The 14,212-nt window shown below is 42.3% G+C and overlaps 1 long non-coding RNA gene across 2 annotated transcripts in view; it reads left to right on the top strand.

Moving 5' to 3' along the window:
* LOC128750769 (uncharacterized) overlaps nt 1–14,212 on the top strand; it is a 64,981-nt gene that overhangs the window by 16,141 nt on the left and 34,628 nt on the right. For both annotated transcript variants that reach the window (XR_008413200.1, XR_008413199.1), the window contains exons 4-5: nt 1,167–1,212; nt 1,296–1,416. This is a non-coding gene — a long non-coding RNA (uncharacterized LOC128750769). The remainder of the gene's footprint in view (nt 1–1,166; nt 1,213–1,295; nt 1,417–14,212) is intronic.

Here is a 14,212-nt window from a genome sequence, read left to right as displayed (position 1 = left end):
AATGCCCCTCAACCACTGAAGTTGACTGGTAACAATTTATCTTATCTTGATGCTGCGCAGAAACCTTCGCAGAACCAGACAAGGAGCTCATAATGAAAATGCTAAATTGACCCATTCAATAAGCAATTTCTGTACAGCTGAATAAATACAATAACTTTAGCAACAAAGTCTGAGGGCGCAATATTTCTGCTCTTATTACAGTCTACCTCCTGCTCCACATTTAAAATTTAATGGTGGAGAGATTTCACTGTTTTGTTGTCTTTGTGCGAGCAAAAGGTCATCTTCCGCGGGAGTTTATTTACTCCGCTCTCGTGCAGAGAAATATGGAAGACAGATGGATTACTGACTTCCCGGGGCTGCCAAGTGAGCAGGAGAGGCCGCTCCTCCTCCTAATGTACCCTTGGTCCCCGAGCCCAGAGTTTTGGAAGCCAGGTTTTGTTAGCGTGTATGAAGCAAATGAGGCGATGCTGGCCAGGCGCCGACCCATTCGGCACAGAGTCAGCACATGTAATCAGCAGGTAACAAGTTCCGCTTACATCGAACTATTTTGCCAACTGGGCTGCGTGCTGTTGTTCTGGAAATGTGGATTATGATATTTATAAAATGACATGACTTATAAATAACTACTGATTTAACATTACGTGTGAAAATTTACATTAAGTGTATGAAACAACAAACAAAATTTAAAAAATGCCATCAGCAAAAACCAGTTTTAGGGCAGTCTCCGGTCAGGTGCTTGCGTGACGTTTCATCTCCTCGTACATACCTTGAACATAATTGAGCATATGGAACCAATTTTAATGAATACTTTGGTGATGACAGCATCTATCCAGCATCCTGCACCTTGTCTATGAAAAGGTTTTTCTTTCAATGAGCCATCAGTGCTCAGAACTAGTTGCCAAGTTTTATAATTTATTCTCTTCTTAATGGCTCAGTGGAAAACAAAGTTGTGAAGAAACAACAAAACAACAAAGCAATTGTACGCTCTAAAAAATCCAGCGTTGGAGAGTCACTATTTTTGGTCAGTTTCAAGACGCTTAAAAAATGCTCCAAGAAAACAACAATTCATGCAGACACTTTGGGGGGGACACAAACATGAACTCAAACCTCAGATGGCTATTTAATCTGATATAGCACCATTTATGTGATCGCTTTTGTCTTCGCAGAGACATGCTCTTGGAAGCGAGGAGATGGGCCACGTCCTCTTCTGATGTAAGATGATTATCAGTCAGATTTGGAGAGATTACTGTTTGGGACAACATCAACTCACAGCCTCCATTTCATCTGCGAAGCAGCACAGATTTATGGGATCATCATGCCAACTAATTAGAGAGGGAGGAAGAGGGATTAGGAGAAGAGAGAGTACGTTGGAGTTCTGATGACTATCGTGACAGCGGGACAGATGGCAAAAGTGAGGTGAGGACGAAGCCAGATTGTACCCTGAAATCGCAGTTCACTCACACACCTGTGAGAATGGAGTTCCTTAGTCACATGCATTTATATTTTTCATCAGTATTTTTAACTTTCAGTTGGAAAATACAGAGATGGCATAGTTTCTTATTGTCCCAAAGATGCCAACTCGAGTACACCAGGATGTACAGTACACTATCTGTTTGTGGTATCCATGTTTCAAGCTTTGCTTTGAACCATCATACTGAGCACCATGTCATTATTGGGGGTCCACCTTGAAACTCTGATGAAATCCTTGAACATTCAATTGTTTAGCACTTGAGGACCTCAATAAAATCACTTGAATCACTGTCTATATATGCTATACATCCTAAAAAACACATCATATTACTTAATATTAACACTGATATTTCTAAAAGTAGCCCCTGAAGAACTTAACCTGCGTTTCATCAAATGTGGCCTCTTTATTCAGTGCAGTTTTAGGAATCCAAAGGTTTGTTTTGGTGCTCAGTTGATGGATGGGATGTATGCCTGAAGAAGAATTTTAATGAAGGATCTTTCTCACTCTTGGGTTGTCAGATGCCATCGCGACTGTGTGATGGAGCATGACCTTTCTAGCTTTGCTTGGTGAAATTTAGTGAGGGAAATGGGGTGCACTATTTAAAGCCAATGGAGGTGACCTTATGTGTGACAGCTAAGACATCCATCGCTGACTTGGGGTAGAGCGAGTTTTGTAGATAGAGGTTCTTGGTAGAATTTCAACCATAATATCTTCACTTGTATTTGAGGAACATGCTTTGTTTGGCTCCATTTATGGCAAGAATGTGTTCTGGCGGTATATATGATCACCAATCTTTTCTTTCATTGTGTCCGATACATGTAAACGTAATGGCAAGAATCATGACCAAACTTTACTATTTAACAATGATTCTTCTCTCATGTAGCTGTACTAGTGTTTAAGGGAAGATTAAAGGTCACTGGTTTGCTGACACTGCAAGTGTCCTTGAGCTAGCCATGACTTCTCAAGTGCCTTCTAGTAGCTGTTAGCTTTTCCTCCTCCTCTTCTCTACGCCGTTAAAATACAATTCAAATTATACGTCTTTTTCCACTTCAAATGATCACTGTGTGAGTGGAAAGAATATTTCGATATTTGCTCAGGTGAACAATCCCCTTTTCCTCACACAGTGTGAGCTTAACAAATACCTGGCTGCAGAACTTTCCCCCCGAACGTGCTTCTCATGGCTGTTTGTGACAGATGGCTGTGCTCGCAGAAGAGAGGTGGAGCTCTATGGACTCTTTCTTCCTATCACAGCGTGGGGTGGAGGAGCCTCTCTACCCAGCAACAGAAGTGCAGGTTGCAAAGCCAGATTTAGTCGAACAGAATAATAGTCCAGTCCCACAGGGCGAAAGTTCCTCTGTGTGGATTTCAGCAGTTTGGGTGGGTCGTTGAATGTGAATGACAGACATTGCAAGTCAGGAAGGAGGAAGAGGAGTAGATGTGTGTGCACAAGCAGTTTATTCTCAAGATGGGAGGAGGACTGACGGTGCATTTTTACCCGGTCAGCAGTTAACTGGTTGAGTGAGTGGAACATTAACACGCAATAACCTTCGATACTGGTTCAAGAAATTGCCACTATGGGCTTGAAAAACTATGAAATGCTTAGAAGATCTTGCGTCTCCTTTTTTTTTTTAAATTTCAAACATGTATAAAACTGTCTGTGCCACACAGGTTGATAGTTCATTTCCAGAAGAATCCTTTTTATGGACCAACAACTCCAGGTTACCATTTTTATTTCTCTTTCCAAAACTAGGCCAGCCAGTTTCTGTGTTTACTGTAGAGCTTACAAACACTAAATGCGATGAACCAACTCTTTTAATCATACAATCCATTAGCCTTTTGAGTGACGCCTCTATCATAAAGCAACACTGACACATAAAAAATAGTTTGACTATTGCCTGTGTTGCACATGTAAGCATTTCCAGTCCCGGTCCATTTGTTTTGGGTGTTAACACCTCTTTTTAATGCAGCACCTGTAAATCACTGAGAGAGTGCGACAGCAGTGACAGTACCAGTTCATGCAATAACCCTAATGGAGATTGCCTTGCACACACAGGGGCGACACCGTCTTCGAATTGTGCCACATTGCAAGTTTTCATTTATAAATATAGTTCATGATGCGGCAGAATTGTGAGCGAAGCCAGTCATACTGTTGTACACGTTTCCTGAGGGTAATGTTAGTTTGCTGCAAAGCACACATTTGTTTTAAAGTTAATTTTTCCACTCCGTTTGCTCAGCAAAAATGTCATTACCCCTGAACGTTAACATCAACATGAATCAATCGTAATTAGACGTGCAGCGTTAATGGCTGATGCAAATACCAAAGAGCTAAAGTGGTTCTCGGTGAAGCGCTGATGAAGACAGGTGGAAGGGAGCAGAGGGGTGTTGTTTTTGTTGTACCTACTGCCTGTCTGTGTTGTGTGAAGGTGAGACATTTAGGGCACCTCCAGTGAAGTTCTCACAGGAGGTTAGATTTGGCCTTGAGCTGATGACACCTGAGCAAGTGCCATATTCATCTTCACATGCCTGAACCTCCTTGGTTTGACCATCCGCTCCACTGCTTTCTCAGGGAAACGCACATCTAGTTCTTAGTTTAGCTACAGAACTTTCATTTCTCAAGGTTGATGAGATTTTTCTTATGCGTGTGGCTGCCGAAGAAAAGCACTGCTACGCGCTGTCCATTCATTTATTGATGCAGTTAATAAATATGAAATGCTTTGTCTTAAAGAACTGTGCTGGCTAAGCCAGCTGGTGGTGTTACATCTCCACTCACATTTCTGATATGCGTCTGTTTTCCTGTTCTTATAATAACAATTAATATCCACTATGCGACTGCTGAAAACTTCAGAAAAGTTGGTTGAGCCAAGGTGAAAGCCAGGACAATGGTCAGTCGAGCTCATCTTAGATTCTGATTCATTGAAAAAGTGCCCTCACAAAGGATGTTTCCTCGGACCGCTTGGCAGAGTGGAATGGAAATGTTGTAGCTATTTTTAAAGGTTAATTTCATGCACTGGAACCCAAACATCCTCCCATGTCCTTATTCCACGGTGACCTGCTGCACATGTGCCTGCCAGGTTGGGCTAATCATTTACTGGCGTGTGTGCACATGATCGACTGCAACCTCCTTGTGCCAATGTTAGCATTGAGGGCAGTGATGCGCTGTTAAGAGAGTGTCACGTTTTCACTCGTATCAGAATTGAACTGCAAGCCTTTGATTCATCGTCAGTGGGGAAAAAAAGAGATGAACAAGAGCTGGTTGAAAAATAGAGCAGCTGCAGGCTTTCATCTGGCCACAGAGAACCAAGTACTGACAGGAAGTCTTACTGTCATTCCAAAAAGGGATGGAATTTTCCAGCTGTAGCACAAAGTCCACCTGTTCAATAATTGATATATTGCCTAATTGAAGCTATAAAGTAGGACAATTATGAATATAAGGCCAAGAAGAGAATATGCTGAGCCAGTTTTTGCATAATGTTATGGCCTCAACTACGGTATTCAAGTATTGCTGGTTTTGTAAGATACACTGTGAGTCACAAGTGAGTCAGAAAGTTTTCATTATGAGGAGAAGTCAGATGATAATTCTCAAAGTAGCCTTCAATAATTTAACTGATTTCAAATTCCACCCCTTTTTAGACAACTGCCTTTGTAGACTGTTAAATAAATATACATTTTGGGACTGTGTTTATATTATTCATTAACAAGATTATAATAAACATTGAGGTCATTGTTACAGCTAACAAGTTGTCTTAGTTACTGTTACTGTTAGTTACAGCATATTATGATCACATCATTATTACCCGTGTATTGTGTTACGTCAAAGCTTGGTTAAGATTTTCATTTCTCAAAGTAAAGGCAGCCAAAATGTTTTTTAAAGCAAAGAAACAATAGCGTTTTACAAGGCTTTTCTGTAAAAAGGGAATTATGTGCAAGAAATCAAAGTTCAGTATTACAGCAGTGATGTTTCATTTAAAATACAGTTCATTGATGCAAAATGCACAACAGTGTCTGCTCTGGTATCAAATGTGCGCTTCATATTTCAGTTGTTCGTCCACCCCTGAGCACCATGTCTATGTCAGGATGTAAATGAAGCCCCAATGCATGTGTAAGAAGAGATTGTGCTGTCGCATCATTAAATGTTGCCTTTATTGTTGTCCCTTTTTTCCAATTTCCAGTGTTGATAATTGACCTCTCGGCTGTTCAGCCGCACATATTTTTAGCTCCACGCTCAATTTCAATCCATCGATTGTATCTCTTCTGGTTTTTCTGAGTGGACAAGTTGGAGGTACGCCACGTTCCCGCGTCCCGTCCTTGTCCTTGTGGGGGTTTGTGTAATTATCTGATCCTCATATTCCAGCCAGTCATAACCAGAGACCATGACATTGTATTGATCTTGGATCTGTACATCGTGATGGCAGTAATGTTGATTTATACTCCAGCGTTGACGAATGAAAGGTAAAATATTTAACAGCTATTGAGAACTATTGAGCAATATGCTTTCAGCTTGTCATTTTACTGAAGCAAATGTCCTCTGTAGATTGGCCACCATCAGCAGATACTGTAACTGTTCAGGCCTGACTAATGTCGCAGCTCGCAACATTTAAAACTGTCTTCCCCACTTTAATTCCTCTTTCCTCTCTCATAGCTTATCCACAGCTATAGCTGTTACTTAAAACACTGATCTGAAGACACTAAAAATAAACCTTACATTAACCAAATGTTTAATTAGATTTAATAGATAGGTCCATACTGCACTTTATTTTTGCCTGTAAACATCCAAACTAAAACAACCCCAAGTGCTTGAAAGGAACAGGATTTTTCCACTCACTCCCCTTCTCATGTTGCTGGTCCCATCTCCTGTAGCTGCAGCTTCGCTCTGTTTGTATCAAAGCTTCGCAAGCAGTTTGGACGGCTGACCTTTTTAATGGTTTACTTTACTGAACGGCACTCCTCTGTCCACACATCCATCCATCCGCAGCCCCGTATCTGCATGACTGTGCACAGGGGAGGGAGTTTAAACGCTGCCTCTTCACTTCTAGGACACTAGCTGAGAACAAGGGGAGCATTGAGGGAAGCTTGAAGAGGAGGGGCAGTGGGGCAGTCCTGGCATTTGGTCTGCCATTCGACCAGGGGCTGATCAAAGATGGTGAGGGGGAAGTACAGGAGGCATGATTGGGAGCAGAACTGATCTCTAGCTGTATGTGTTTGTCATAAGTTGACTTAAATGATGCATACTGATGTACATACAGGTAAACTTGACCTTTATGGGGCTGATAAAGTTTCATTGAGGGAGATTTTCACTGCCATTGTGTCCCATTTTTCAGTACATGCTTTGGCCATCTGTGGGCAGTATCTGTGAAAATGTTGTTTTGGTGACTAGTTTTATGAAGAAGAGCATCCCAACTTTTTGTGGAACAACCGTCTCCGGTTTTTGGTGAAGAACAACATTTTTGGTGGTTTGCGTGATTTGTTTGTGTTCTCTCCTTGGACCTTTGACCAAGGATAGAGTCCATTGAGCGAAAGACCTCTATAGCTCTTTGTGAGAAAAGGCAAAGCTCTGCACAGTCAGGACTCAGTCAAAACCTCTTGATTTACTTCCCTTCCTTCGGCTGAATCGGCAAACTTGGGGCAGTTATAAAATGAGTTTAACCCGATGTCTCACTTGAGGATAGTGAATGGCAGAGATGTCATGTGGGAGAGCCTCTGCCTCTTCCTTTAGGAGAAGCCAATTGAGCTGAACAGTGATAGTCAAGTCTTATGGCTCCAGGAATTAAAGACGGATAAGATTTCTCTTTTGCATCAGCCTGTCAGTGTACAAGCTGATCTGTGACGTCAAGTAGCATGTCCTTCAACATGAAGTGCTTGAAAGCTCTGATAACACACTCTCCCGTCTCTCGTGTCGACTGAGAGACTTAGACTAAGATCTAAGAACATCAAGTTGATTTTATTAGAGAGTAGTCTTAAGAAAAACTTTCCTTCCTAACTCATTTGTTATGCCCTGCAAGCAGAAAGAACTGTTACACAAACAAGTAGATTAGCAGAAATGTGGGCTGTGGTGACCAGGTTAGTGTGTGTCCCGATTACGTAACACACATTTGCGCAGAGACACAGAGACCTGACCTTCCGCAGTCACCATAATCTGTGCCTCGGTCAAGAATCCAATCTCAAATGAGCGCCACACTCGATGGAGGACTGTAATATTGACATTCCCTGCCTCTGTTTGTTCCATTAATGAAGGCTTAACACAGTTTTTTTTTCTGAGAAGAGAAAGAATTAGGAGCAACTTGTTATTTTTAGGAACTTTATCATTCCCAAACTGCTCATATGTTCCCTCTCACATGTGATAAAGAAGTGTGCAGCTGGTTAAAGCCCAGGGTGTGGGACAAGTGGGCGTTCCTCTGATAACGCCGACTAAAAATAAGCACGTGTACTTGCATAATAAGCAAGTCACTGTGTGAGTCAGTGTAATCAATGCCGGCAGGTTCTGAGATCTTTCTGTGTGGTGGTTTAGATTATACATAAGGTAAGCACTTATGGATAGAAAACATGGAGGATGGGTTTTATTCACCTCTTTTATTAGATATTTTACCAGCATTATTCTAGCATGACAACATGAATCACTGAGGCATTCCAGTTCTCCAACATTCTTCATCAAAACTGTCTTCTCTCCTCACGTGTCCAAAAGTTCCCTAAGTTCTTCACATAGGCTGTCCCTCTGATATACATTTGACTCACTGTCTTTGAGAACCTGTCTTCATCTCTGACCCTCCTCTGTCAAACTGGTCAGTATTCTCCATCCATTCTACACCACTTGCACTCTCTCCCTCACCTTCCTTCATCTCTGTGCTACTGCTCTTTTCATATCCTTTCTGTCCATCTTTTGTCCTCTAAGCCAAGAAGGGGTATAAATAAGTGATAACTTTTAAATGCTAAAGCAAATGTTCCCTTAGCTTTTTAAGCTAATCATTTATACATACCCCCTCCTGTCTTATTGAAGTGCAATGTTCACCACCATTGAACCTCTCATCAATCATGTGGATCTCATCCATCTTAGAGGCCAGTGTCCCTCCATCCTTCGCTTATAAATCAACAGACTAATGCACATGACACAGATTTCAATTCTCTTTCCCTGCAGTATCCTTGTAGGATTTAAAACACCCACCCCATCTTGTGGAATAACTTTATTTTTCGGATGAAACAAAATGGTTTTCTTCCTCCTATCTCCTTTGTTCTGTTTCACATCTGCTCGCAGGGCAACGTTGTGGACAGTAAATGGCATCATTATATTAGTCTGAGAAGATTTAAAGGATGGAAAAGGAAACGGTGGAGGCGGTGGGGCGTGAGAAGCGTTTCCATGGTGACTCTGACTTCACTGGAGGCTTTTACTGCCTCAATAGGAGTTTTGTTTGTGCGAAGGTGAAGGCCAGAAAGCGGCAGAATAGAGAAGGTGGAGGTTAATGAAATGTAGATGATAGAAAGCTTGGATGTCGAATGTCATTCCATTGAAGAGTCACTGTAGATTTTTCTTGCTACACATTGATCTGCTTCTGCTGGTGCATGCTGTCTTTAGACATGAACATGTTCTGCTTGTTCAATCAAACAAGCAGATTTTATGTTAGATTAGATATATTTCTGTTGTAATGGAGGAAATAGCCGAGAACAAATCAGGGGTTCAAATATTGAATGCATCGTCCCCCAGTGTTCTTATCTGTTCCCACCGCTGCAGTGATATTTTTGTGACTCCACGTACATGAAACTGATACCCATGTGTTTCTATGCTCTGTTGACCTCCATGCTCATTCTTCCTCAACCTGCACATTCCAGGACAGACCGGAGTGGTTGAACCTTGAAAGCCGAACGAGGTGCGAGAATCGATGTCTCCTGACTTTCCGTAAATTTCTTCGACGTCAACCTCTTACACATGCCCGCAGTGTCCCCCGCCGTTGTCAGACGACACCGGCGGATGTCCAAAGATATGATCACTGGCACCATTATGTCAAAAGAAGATTTGTGTGCGTGTGTGTATATATGTGTGCGGGGCGAAGGTCAGGACCGAAGATGCAGCGTGGCTGACAAAACCATTGGCCTTTCACTCAGGATCAAAGAGCAAGTGATTTAGGGAGTGATGCTCATCCTCTGTTCCCTGAATTGAATTTTAGTGAGTGGTGTGGATTTTTATGTGTGAAGAAAGGCAGCTGAAGGTGTCCTTAAAGTAGAGTTATCAGCAAATATATGTGCTACATTAGAACTACAGAGAGTTGCATGCTTTGATTCTAAGTAGTCACAAATTGTGTGCGTAATGTTTCATCTTCCCTCTGACTTTCTGCTTAAACTTACGCCTGACTTTGTGCACAGGTCCGAGCGCTTTAGATCAGCAAAATGAGTGCGATGAGATAAGATTTTCCAGCCAAACAGGGTCGCAAAATATCTTGCTACACTCCTGTCAACATCATGAGCCATATGAAGTTAAATGTTCTGCAAGCTATCAGCTCTAACGTGATAGCATATCAGTTTCAAATCAGTTTTCGTGACTGCGCAAAATCACAGAGTTTATGGGCTCAGAATGTGTGGGTTGTATTTGGGCCAACTAGACACACTGCAGGCCAAAGTATACGTCCCAAAAGCCTTAGATTGGAAGATGAGTACACAGCAATAGCAGGGTAACCAGAAATGAATAAATAATATGGGTTGATACATGCTTTAGGTTTAAACATTTTCTTCATGGAAATGCCTTTGTGATGCGTGATCTTGAATTGCTCCCCATTCCTAAGCCAAGTCAAATGAGTTGGTCAAGATGCATCCTGGACAGCTCCATGACGATGTGTGCCAGGCAAGTCCATCTGGAAGGATGCCCCAAGACACGTTATGTATCACAGTTCTGCTAGGAATACCTGAGGAGAAGGAACCACACATCTTGCAGCACCACTGACAGAATCATGTTTTTCTCCTTTCGGTGCAACCGTGACATAAGAATTGTTCCTGACAGGTTAAACAAATATTTCTTCGGCCCACAAGAAACCCCTCAGCTACTGTTAGCTGACTTTCCTCTGTATTAAAGTGTGCTGAGAAGCGTGGCTACTCTGCATCAAGCTGCTGAATAATTCACCGTGGTGAATCATCAGCGAATGTGAAGTACAGAACCAATAGAAAACAGAATTCACACTGTCATCTCACTCTGGTTGTGGGTGTTAGCTATATATGTGCCAGTGCTCACCTGAGGCGAAGCATGGTGGTGTTGGAGCTCATTTCCTCCATGACCTCATTTCACATTGGTGGATCTGTGCAAAAACATTTAAAGGCATGCGAGCTAATTAAAGGCAATTGATAACTGCTAGAAAATAGCATGGTAATTACACCGTTAAACTTCACTCTGATTTCAAGGTGGGGAAAGTGTCTTCAGGCGCAACGTGTCTTTCCTCATGGATTGCCAAACTCACACACAACATGCACATACATGGTGGAGACAGAAATGTGATTCCATATTCACACTCTGGGGAACTTGACCGGCTTTGCATTTCAGCACTTGGAACATACACATTTCAAGTATATTTCCACAGACACAAAGATAAGCAGAAAGAAATTGTATTTTGTCACGGTGTGATCATTCGCCCTCCTCCGTCTCCATTATTTATCTTCCCCCTCTTCAGACACTCTTCATGGCAGACAGACACTTTTGTTTGTTTCATTTCTCCCCTTGTGTCCTAATTGCATGCTGGGAATTCACAGGGTCAAGTTGTTATGATCCCCAGAGCTGAGGTAAGCAGGGTCCTCATGGCCTGCTACAAGGGCAGGATTTTAATCTTTTTAGATCAGTATTTATATCACATCTCTTTTCAAATAATTTTCCCTTTTATTGGTATTTTCTTTATGGTCTACTCTCACCTCCTGCCATTAGGGTTTAGGAATTCCGCTGCAGTGCATCTCAGCAGGTCTCCTCGCACCACAGACGCAAGTTTGCGTTTGAATCACCTAGAGACACATTTTTGTGTCGACGGGTCTGGAGACACGCTGAGGTGTTGAGGAGGCAATAGTCTGCTGGGTTGAAAGAGTGTGGGGGTGACAGAATGGAAACTGGTGTTTATGGCAGGGGAAGCTGGAGGTATAAATGACAGCTGGGGTGGGGGGGCGCATGAAGAGAAGAGGAGGAGAGACAGTTGTCTGAAGATCACAAATGACCACACAGAGAGGAGGGAAGAAATTCAAATAGTCATAGAATCATGAGATGAAGCTACAGGGGGCAGCTTTACTGTTGCTATTTCCTGCTGCCGTTTCATAGGTTGCTGTAGTTGGAGCCAGTGCCAGCTTCATACGCCAAGAGTTAGGCGACATCCTGGAGATCGGCGAACATATATTTTCCTGTTTTTATGTCACCTCAGGGGTGAATGAATGGCTCACCCATTTCTTTTACAATGGGTCATACTCAATCATGCAAGACTCCAGCATATCTATTGAAAAATCTATATCTAAGTCTTTACAGCGTGTGTGTCAAATTCTAGGCCCGGGGGCCACATCCGGGCGGTCATGTCAATTTATATGGCCCACAACATGGTGAGCTGAAGTCATTACAGATGAATGGACAGATTGATTATCTATCTTTGAAGATCCCAGTTTTTCAGTTCAGTTTGGGAGCGTTGTTTTCAATGTCATCGAATAAGTAGAAATTAGCTTCAAGGAGAGTGGTTTTTTTTGTGCTCCATGTTGAAGATTTTTCCCCATTGTGTGATTGAGTCTGACACTCTGACCACGAAGCTCTCTGCAGTGAGTTTCAAAATGCATGAATTGTGTTCTGACTTCAAAGCACAAACTTGCACCGCATCTTCCATTGAATTCCCTTCTACTGGCAACAATGTTCTGGATTTTCTTCTGATGAATTAACGTTAATAATCTCGCCTGTTGGACTGATTTTACATATTTAAAGCTCTTGTAGGCCTCAAAGGATTTGGATTTGCCTTCCTACAATGTGGGATAAAAAGTTGTGCTCAATATTATCATACTCTCTGGTTTATATTTGGAGTGACCTGTAACATATTGTCCAACAAGAGTGCACTCTTCATCATAGAGTCAGCGCAGCTTATTACTAAATTGATTCTGGGCGTCCTTGAAGTGACGGTCTGTCACAAGACAGTTTATGGGACGATGCCTCAGGGCAGGGAGGCGGTTGGAGCAGCGTATTCTCTTTCTGGCTGACATTAAAAGGGATATATACAACAGAAAGAGAATGTGGGATTAGGATGACAATCCCCCTGTGGAGTTTTTATTTTATGGAGTTTGGTGTGATACTGAATCAGGAAGTCAAAGAGTCACAACAATCCTCGGCTTTGTGAATTCGTAGGAAGTAATTTGACTACATGTGATGGCAAAGTAAACAGCAGTTTCACACAACAACCTTAATTTGGCAGAAGAGTGAGTGAGTTTTGCAACAAATTTTATGAGAATATATTCATCTTGTTTTGCCTTAACTACGCTAAATCATTCATCCTGAATTTAAAACATCCTTTTTAATGTCTGTTTTCCAGTGTTCAACATTAGAAACAGTTGCCTTTGAAGTGAAAGTTCTGGCCGCGGTTGTCGTGACCACTGCTATGCTTGCCTCCACATGCAATGTAAAGCCATTTGTATGCATGATGTGTGCCTGAGACTCACAGCAGGCGCTGCTGTGATGCCTCATACAGGCTGCTCCCTACATGATAGTACAAACTGTCACGATGCAGGAAAATAATCTAGTAATCTCGCTAATGTATGATTTAATGATGCAATGTCACTGACTCGTAGCTATTTGTTTAAGATGGCAATTGTAGGTGGCTTTGTTCTGTCGAGCTCTGTCATGCAGAGATTCAGACAAGAGCTGCTGCATTCCTGTGCCATCTATTTGTTGCCATTCAAACACAGATGTTATCTCCACTGTAGCGTATGACAATGCAGTTAATAAGTCGCTGGGGATGGAGAAATGAATGAGTTGCTGACACAAAGAGTGGGTGTGATAGATTAGCATGTCTAATCGTTTACATGCATGCGTGGGGTTTCTATGTGGATTAAACGTATGGCATCGCACCATCCCAGTTTCAGCTTCATTTGGCTCCGTATGAGGCGACCAGGACCCTCAGGAGGGTCCCTGCCTGCTGCTCCAAGTCCTGACTTTAAGCTAAAGGGTGGCACTCGCCATCAAGGCACCTTGACTTTGGTACAGCCTGTGTCAGACTCTCAAAGTGCTTTTTAAAATCACATTGGCGTCATGCGATATGTCGTCACAGTCTTTTATTCGTTCCTATTACTTCAATTAGTTCCGGAAAAACATCTCAAATCACAATTTCATGTTCCGAGTTTGAATATGTCTCACACCTCTGACTGGGTCGGGGCTCCGTGTCTCACCTGCTGCCTCATTTACTCTTCAAAGAGAGAGGAAAGCATCTGTCTATTATGAGGAGCCCGGGGCGCTCTGCAGAGCTGTGTTAAGTAATAACAGGCAGTGACGTCAAAAGCCCTCCGTCTGAGCTGGGGAGAGGGAGGGCCAGGAGGGGAGGAGGATGAATAAAAAGGCAAACGGGAGGAGGGGGAAATGGCTGTGGAAGCAGTAGCGTGTGAGAATTCTCCTCTTCTCCTCATTTACTCCTTTGTTTTGCACATAAACAGAAAATGACTTTAACTTTAAACATAAATAAACACAGATTTTCTCAAGCAGTGCAATGGACCTGTTTGGATAATGATAATAAAAATAAACACAGCTGTTGCTGTTTAAAGTTTTGATTT

Source organism: Synchiropus splendidus, chromosome 19 (genome assembly GCF_027744825.2).
Source record: "Synchiropus splendidus isolate RoL2022-P1 chromosome 19, RoL_Sspl_1.0, whole genome shotgun sequence".
Lineage (NCBI taxonomy): Eukaryota > Metazoa > Chordata > Actinopteri > Syngnathiformes > Callionymidae > Synchiropus > Synchiropus splendidus.
This window is presented reverse-complemented; position numbering and strand designations above follow the sequence as displayed.